This window comes from Aethalodelphis obliquidens, unplaced genomic scaffold (assembly GCF_003676395.1).
Source record: "Aethalodelphis obliquidens isolate GAN/ISIS:26980383/991018 unplaced genomic scaffold, ASM367639v1 scaffold6, whole genome shotgun sequence".
NCBI lineage: Eukaryota > Metazoa > Chordata > Mammalia > Artiodactyla > Delphinidae > Aethalodelphis > Aethalodelphis obliquidens.
The window spans coordinates 7,052,747-7,061,096 of record NW_020837950.1 but is presented as its reverse complement, the minus strand read 5'-3'; the positions used below and the strand labels follow the sequence as shown (position 1 = coordinate 7,061,096).

Below are 8,350 nucleotides of genomic sequence, written 5' to 3'. Positions count from 1 at the left end.
GCATAAGACTCAAGGGAAATTTGTAAAGCATTTAATGAAATTATTTACTGGTCTGTAATCTTATCTCTCAGCAAGGATTTTCTGGAACAAATAGTATAGTCAGGTTGATGAAGACTGCCTTAATTCTTATTCCTGATAGTAAGCTATAAGGATGTAGAAGTGCCTATTTTCAAGTATTACAACTCTTTTTCAGTACACAGTGCACACTGATAAAAAATGAACATAATAAAATGTGAAGGTTCTGACCATCATCAAACCCAAAACTCTCCGGGATTTATCATATCACTGTATTCTACTTTGTGGGCAAGCTGTCCTTACGTAGCAATTTCTGGGATGAGCCATGTTGTCACAACACTGGGGTAAGCCTATGCCCTGTGACTTAAGAACCTATGAGTTTTAACATATGAGTTTTAGACACCTGGAGATTCATGCTTACATGCAATAGACAAACAAATCCTCTTCTTAAAATTCCAGCAAGTTAACAAATGATCATTTAACCCCATATTAGCATAATTTCCTGTTCACATCTAAGATATCAATTTCAAGGCTATAAACACAAGAAATGAAGAGATTCATATTCTCAGGACATAACAACTCAGTTATCTAGACCTAAAGTAATGTAAATGAAGCGGTTGAGTTTGTCATTTGGTGGAGCAGAAGCATCAGTGTGTTCACTCTTTTTGCATTGTGTGATATCTAAGCTCTACATTTATGATGCAAATGCTAGTAGGCAAAGTGCAACTGAAATCAATATGATTTTGCTTAGTATTCATGCAACAGATGCCATCTGTACAAAATTCTTTGGGATGATGTTTAACAGAACTATGGTAATGACTGTTCAAATATAAATGACACTTTTGATTTCAAGTGAAAAGCAATCCTAAACACCAAAGAAGTACCACTAATACTAGTTCTGAAGAAAGTCATCATCATTTAAAGCATCAAAAGTGTGTGGGCTTCCCTGGTGGCGCAGTGGTTGAGAGTCCACCTGCCGATGCAGGGGACACGGGTTCGTGCCCCGGTCCGGGAAGATCCCACATGCCGCGGAGCGGCTGGGCCCGTGAGTCATGGCCGCTGGGCCTGCGCGTCCAGAGCCTGTGCTCCGCAACTGGAGAGGCCACAACAGTGAGAGGCCCACGTACCGAAAAAAAAAAGTGTGAAGACACTCATTGACCTATGTAAGATTATAGGAAAAATGACTAACCAATATTGTATCGTAAAGAACTATCCATTTCAGGGATCTCCATTACACTGCAGAAGGAACTGACAGTCGGTAAGAAAATATTTTATATTATTTTCTAGTTGAACCACCAAGCCACTCTTATTTCTTTTTTTATTTTTTTTATTGGAGTATAGTTGCTTTACAATGTTGTGCTAGCTTCTGCTGTACCGAGAAGTGAATCCACTATATGTATACATATATCCCCTCCTTCGTGGACCTCCCTCCCACACCCACCCCCATCCCACTCATCTAGGTCACCACAGAGCACCTAGCTGAGCTCATGTCCAGTTTCCCTGCCACTAAGGATATACTAAGATTTATCATTTATGCATTAAAAAGGAAAAACGAACAAAGAACAACAATAAAAGCAGCCACCAAGTCATTAGCTGCCCAGAACACCAACTCTGCTACTATTTTAGGGGTTTTTTTTGTTTTGTTTTTTTTGATGTGGACCATTTTTAAAGACTTCATTGAATTTGTTACAATATTGCTTCTGTGTTGTTTTAGATTTTTGGCACGAGTCATGTGTGGTCTTAGCTCCCCAACAGATTGAACCCGCACCCCCTGCATTGGAAGACAAAGTCTTAACCACTGGACTGCCAGGGAAGTCCCTATTTTAGGTTTATTTCATGAAATGTTAGAAAAGCACAACTTTAGGTCTAGACCTTAAGTTCAATATTATAATCACACATGTTCTTTATACAGAGTTTCTACTGACACAAAAGGGTAAAAGAGATCAGCTGATCTGAGAAAATATTATCCAGGACAACAGTGGGTCTCTAACAAGATTGCTTTTTAGAGGGGTTCAGCAGATGGCATAAATAACCCAGCCCTAGTACCCCAAATGTGCTCAATCATTGGCTGGGAGCATTAACAAGAAATCCCTAGATGCATCAACTGCAGACTGTCAGCCAACAAACTCTCTGCAATAGGTTTTCTCAAAGAGATGACTGAGCATTATATCCTCATGGCCACCATAATTATATGTGATTACTCATATCAACCTATTAATTTAGTTATTTACTAGCTACTCAGTACTTTTATGTTGTATAGAAATTCCCTTTACTTACTGATTTTCTAGGACAGAAATAATTGAGCATGTAATTGTTTATATTCAAAATGAGTTATGAACATATTCAGTGACCTATACAGTTTCCCTAGTCAAACTGGACTAGTCTTTTGTCCTTTTCATCCTCCCTTCCTACCACATTGTATATAAAAATTTTTATACAAGTGATACACAAGATCCAATTAAATGATTCCTAAAATTTGTACAGTGATGAACACTGACAAAAATCATTTTCCCATGGTTTTATTTTAAAATTTAGTTAGGAAAGATAGGAAATAAAATCTGGGACTTAGAAGCCTATAAGAGAAAAAAAATCCCTATTTACTTTTCAGGAGCTTAAGTACATCTCAAGTACATCTTAAAATCTTCCCATACTTGATTGAATAGCAAAAAATGTATTTCCACAGGTCTACAACTTGCTGAAGCTCCTGGCTTTTTAATAGCAAGGATGTCAAAGGGAAAGGTTGAAGATTCTGGCAAGTATATTAGATAAAAGCCAGTGTTTAGCTTTGCGTTATAACCAAGATAGACATGCTGGAGATAAAAGGAGTTGACACATTAAAGTGCTTTGCTATTTCCAGCCCTGTAACTAATATAAAATGTTATGAGTTCAGAGTTCACTGAGTTTGGAGTGTGAACTTACTTAAAAAGCACAACCCATCTCCCGAGCTACCTTATATTTGTGCACTGCTATCAGGCCAGGAATTGCTTCTCTGTGTTCATGGAAACTTGAGTTCCATTTTGCCATTTAAAACCTAGTTGTGGGCTTCCCTCGTGGCGCAGTGGTTGAGAGTCTGCCTGCCGATGCAGGGGACGCGGGTTCGTGCCCTGGTCCGGGAAGATCTCACATGCCACGGAGTGGCTGGGCCCATGAGCCATGGCCACTGAGCCTGCGCGTCTGGAGCCTGTGCTCCGCAACAGGAGAAGCCACAACAGTGAGAGGCCCGCGTACCACAAGAAAAAAAAAAAAAAACCTAGTTGTTTTCTAAAAGTGTCTCAATTCAGTGAGTACAAGTGAACTACTTCAATTGCTTTAACTTTCTAATGCATTCACCCTTTAGCCCAAAGAATTAGAAGGAAATTTACATCTCTTTGAATATGTCTTTCAGTGAGTGCTGCGTTCAGTGGTCAAGGCACTTGGTCTTAGCACATGTGTAAGCCTAACAGAGCAGTCATTAAAGAATCACAAGTTGGACAGTTCATTCACCTATCACTGGTTTCTTTTTTATGTATACAGAGTGGAACATGTTTTATTTCATGTTTTATCCATTGGCTATTATTAATATGCTTGGAATTTAGCACCTTTAAACTAAAAAAAAAAAGAGCTAATATGGTTACAATTTGCCCCTTAAAAAGACAAATATTTTTGCTTCTCAAAATTATGAGAATGAACGAGAATGAATTTCAGTATAGAATTCCATAAATATACAAAATAGATTGTTTTAAATGCTAACACTTTAAGTGTCTATTAGGAGCCTAGTGTTTTTACATGCATTGTTTCAATCTCTCCTTCTTACCTTCCCTTCCTCCTTTCTTTCCTTATCGATTATCTATACACACTTGCAGCTGGAATTATGATGACACCTTCCTTCACTCAACCTCCACACCATTCATTAATGCTTTGAATTAAGAAGGTCATTTTCAAATATTTTATAAGAATAACTGTTTTTAAAAGTAATTTCTAACTTGTACACCTAAAGGAATTGCTACATTTGTAGCACAGAAGTAGATATCAAGACCTGGAATTATTTTGCATGTTCCTCTTCTATCAGCTCACCCATCTATAACCTGGAGTCTCCTCCTTGAAATCTTTTTAATGCTCTGAGTAACTCCTTTTAAAAACCATCAAGTTAAAGCATTTACAGTTATTGTATATGTATATTAACCATCCATGTATATTAACTAGGAAGAATAGAATACTGAACAATTAACATAGTGTCAATTCATGAATCAGATTAGCTTTGGAAAAACAGACAGTTTAAGTTTAATGTGAAAGGAAAGATCTATAACCTGGTGCATTAGTTTTCCATGGCTACAAAACAGATTTCCACAAACTTTATGATTTAAAACAACAGACATTTATTACTTCATATTTTCATGGATCAGGAATCTGAACATGGTTTAAGGGGATCCTCCGCTTAGGGTTCTGCAGGCTACAATTAAAATATTGGCCACCGCTGTGGTTTCATCTGAGGTTCTGGACCTTGTTCCAAGAGCATGTGCTTGTTGGCAGAATTCAGTTGCTTTTGGTTGCAGGACTGAGGCCATCAGCTCCTGAGGTCCCCTGCAATCTTGCCACTTGATATTCTTGATAGGCATTTCATAACATGGCAACTTGCTTCTTCAAAGCCACTAGCATAGAGGGAGTTTTGTATAATATGAGATCAATGGAATGTAGTCCTGTCACCATCATCCTTTTCATATAACATATTTTCTGTTGGCTTTGTCAACAGAATTACATCCCATTCCCTTTGTTATATTCTATTGGCTAGAAACAAGACACTTACCAAAGGGCAGAGATCACGGGGGTCATCTTAGAATTATATTTACCATACCTGGTCTACAACCATAGATATTTTAGACTACCAGGGAGTGTTTGGGCTATCTACAATGAAATCTGAGGACCAGAACAAAAACTTACTTCCTTTATACTTCTGTCTAAGGTTTATTCTGAGATTTTTCATTCTCACTTTCATAGTGCTTTCCCATTTAAAAAGTAATTTCCATATCTTTTCAAATCTGGTTGTTCTTATCATTCCTATGGTGAAATAAGGACATCGTGATTCCTGTTTTCACAAGTGAAGAGACTGAGCTTCAGAAGTATAATCACTAGCTCAAGTTCTCATAGATAATATGAGGTAGAGCTAGAAATTGATTCAGATTTTCTGACTTCTTAATTTGATATCACATATCACAAGCATAATGTCTCTGTAAAGATTGTCTTAATAGGTTCCTTACAAGGTCTATGAGGATTACCTTAGCACCCCTTATATAGGATTACATTACCATGTAGTACCCACAGCAGGAAAATTGGGCTAGATGTTCTCAAATACACAGAGATGCAAAAATATTTTAACTGATATTTACTGACTACAGGGATATTTTAGAGTCACTCTCATATTCCCTTCCATCTCATAAGCTTATATAGAGATTTCCCTGGGGTGGCATATTTGAAATACCAATCAAGATACTGATGTACTAAAAGAATTTCTAATAAGATCTCTGTTCTTAGTATTCATTTTCAGGATTTATACACCAGAGCCATGATACAAATCTCAGAAAATATCATTGAGTTTCACATTTCCCTTAATAAAATATACTGAGAGTTTTATCATAGTATATCCCTTATTATTGCTCTGGGTCAACATTCCCATATGAATAAGTACAAGAGTGCGGGAAAAAGTTGGTTGAAAAATAAAGATGTCTTAGAGTAAGATCCAGACTGCAGCTAAATGTCAAAGCTGACCAGGCCAAGTATTAGAATGCAGAGTGAGTTCTGGTGATGTGAAGATGGCCAGAGAGATAAGGAATGTCTGAAATCCTTCTTGGCCAAAAAGTCTATCAGGAGATAGATGAATAAGAGGCAATGTCAAAGGAAAGCAAATTAGCATTATTTTTAGCTGGATCTCTGTCCTCCTATCACCAATCCTACTCCCATCACAAGCAGAAGAGTTCTCTGGTATGCCTACCTTCATTGAAGCCCAGATTAAAGGATGATGAAACCTCCTTAAACCATAAACCCCAATCCTAACTCAGTACTTTACACAGCTCAAGAGAAAAATGAGGGTCAACAAGAGTATGGGTAAAAGAAGAAAGAGAAAGAACCTTCTATGCCTCTGACTTTTAATTTCTGAATGACCCTGGTCTCTAGTAAGAGAACCATGTAGTCATCATTGAATATTACCAATTGCATTAACTCTTTCGAAGAAGCAAAATTTGGGAGTAGGACGTGACTTGAAGAAGGATTGGACAGAGTTTTTCCTCTTTCCAACATCAAAAAATGTTTCTGTAACATCATTATATCACATATACCAAAACCTGTAGAACATTAAAATCAATAGATACATTGAAAGAAAAATTTGTAAGAAAGCACTATGTTCTTAAACAAGTCTAGAAATGCAGATTGAAACAACATTAAACAAGTGTAATTGCCACAAAAATTCTATATTGTTCATGCACATTTGTGCATATCTATGTGGAATCAACTTGTTTGGCCATGGAACTATTTATTCAAGAACCATATTAATATCTCATCAAACATCAGTGTTTTCAGGTAGTTGGAGTAGACGCTGAGGCACAGTTAGCATTACAAGAGTTATATTGGACATGTAATGTTTATGAATGGGGAATATGTAGAAGTAGTAAGATTGGACAGAAAGAACAACAAACTGTGATGAAGATGTTAGTCTTCACCAAACCACAGGTAGCTCGGGAACAAAAATTCCTTAAGGGTCCCATATTGGAGGAAAATGACATTGTCTTCGTGTCTCCACCATGCTCAGTAATTGTCTGGGGACTAACCAAGAAGAATGTGGCTGCATCTTGAAAACTGAGGTGATCCTGAAGGTGTTAATAACTGGAGGCTGTCAGCAAACATTATTCCTTACCACTGAACACAAACCTTTCTTCATAATAGGAGATCCAAGTGGTACATCTCCATGGCTGCCAGAACTGGTATTTTAGGAAGTTGGATTAGAAAATTCTGACACTGACATGTTCACATCAGTAGTCCCAATCAATCATGTAAGCAAACTTAATTGTGTGTATGGGTATGTGAGAGTGTGTGTGTGTGTGTGTGTGTGTGTGTGTGTGTGTTTGTATGTGTTTTTTTCCCTTATTAGGGCAGCAGCAAGACCTCCCAGATAGAATTCCAGAGATTTAACAGGATACAGAATTTGCTAATTTTTATATTCTATTCTGCAGAGTGAAAATAAAATGATGACTGGCTTAATTTTCTTTTTCTTTTTTTTTTTTTGCTTGTTTATTGAAAGAATTCTCCCTTTACTTTTTATTATTTTTAACATCTTTATTGGAGCATAATTGCTTTACAATGGTGTGTTAGTTTCTGCTTTATAACAAAGTGAATCAGCTATACATATACACATATCCCCATATCTCTTCCCTCTTGCGTCTCCCTCCCTCCCACCCTCCCTATCCCACCCCTCTAGGTGGTCACAAAGCACGGAGCTGATCTCCATGTGCTCTGCGGCTGCTTCCCACTATGGCCATCATCTAAAAATCTACAAACAATAAATGCTGGAGAGGGTGTGGAGAAAAGGGAACCCTCTTGCACCGTTGGTGGGAATGTAAACTGATACAGCCGCTATGGAGAACAGTATGGAGGTTCTTTAAAAAGTAAAAATAGAACTACCATACGACCCAGCAATCCCACTACTGGTCATATACCCTGAGAAAACCATAATTCAAAATGAGTCATGTACCACAATGTTCATTGCAGCTCTATTTACAATAGCCAGGACATGGCTTAATTTTCAATGAATGCCTCCCATATTCCTGTCAGATCTGAAAATGATCTCAAGATATTATATTGCCTAGCTTCTTGCTTTCATGAAAATGAGGCATAATGATCCCTCTTACATGGAACAGCAGGTGAACTAGAAACGAAGTAGAGGCTTAAAGGAATACATGATACCTTGACTAGCACATATTATATCAAAAATGCCATCTAGGAAGGAATCTTTGTGGAAATCTACTTACACTTCTATAGACTTTTAAGTTTGTGCTATGATTACAAATAAGAGATTTGTTACATTCTAGGTTTAGCTCAGGACAAATATATACCACATTGGTTTCTGGACTGAAGAAGATGGATGAGGTTTTTATTTAATCCTACCCTTAGTTTTTAGAGTTTTATTTGTAGTGGCCCGTGAGCCACTCCTGGCTTGGTCCAGAGGTCAAATGGAAATGCCAACTGTAAAATGCAGTTATTTAAGAGAACTAGGCCACATTTTATGATAGTTTCATAAGAATTTGGCTTTGATTTTTAACACGAATCACACTTAACCAGGGAAAATAAATCAAGCAGTGTTCTTTGTGTT

General features: G+C 37.4%; 1 long non-coding RNA gene across 1 annotated transcript; it reads right to left on the bottom strand.

The window, feature by feature from the left end:
- Window positions 1-1,664: 1,664 nt before the first annotated feature.
- Window positions 1,665-8,020, bottom strand: LOC113619306 (uncharacterized). The gene is made up of 3 exons (XR_003432339.1): window positions 8,010-8,020; window positions 6,032-6,038; window positions 1,665-1,833 (listed from the first exon to the last, which is right to left on the bottom strand). It is a non-coding gene; the product is annotated as an uncharacterized LOC113619306 (long non-coding RNA).
- Between the last annotated feature and the right edge of the window lie 330 nt (window positions 8,021-8,350).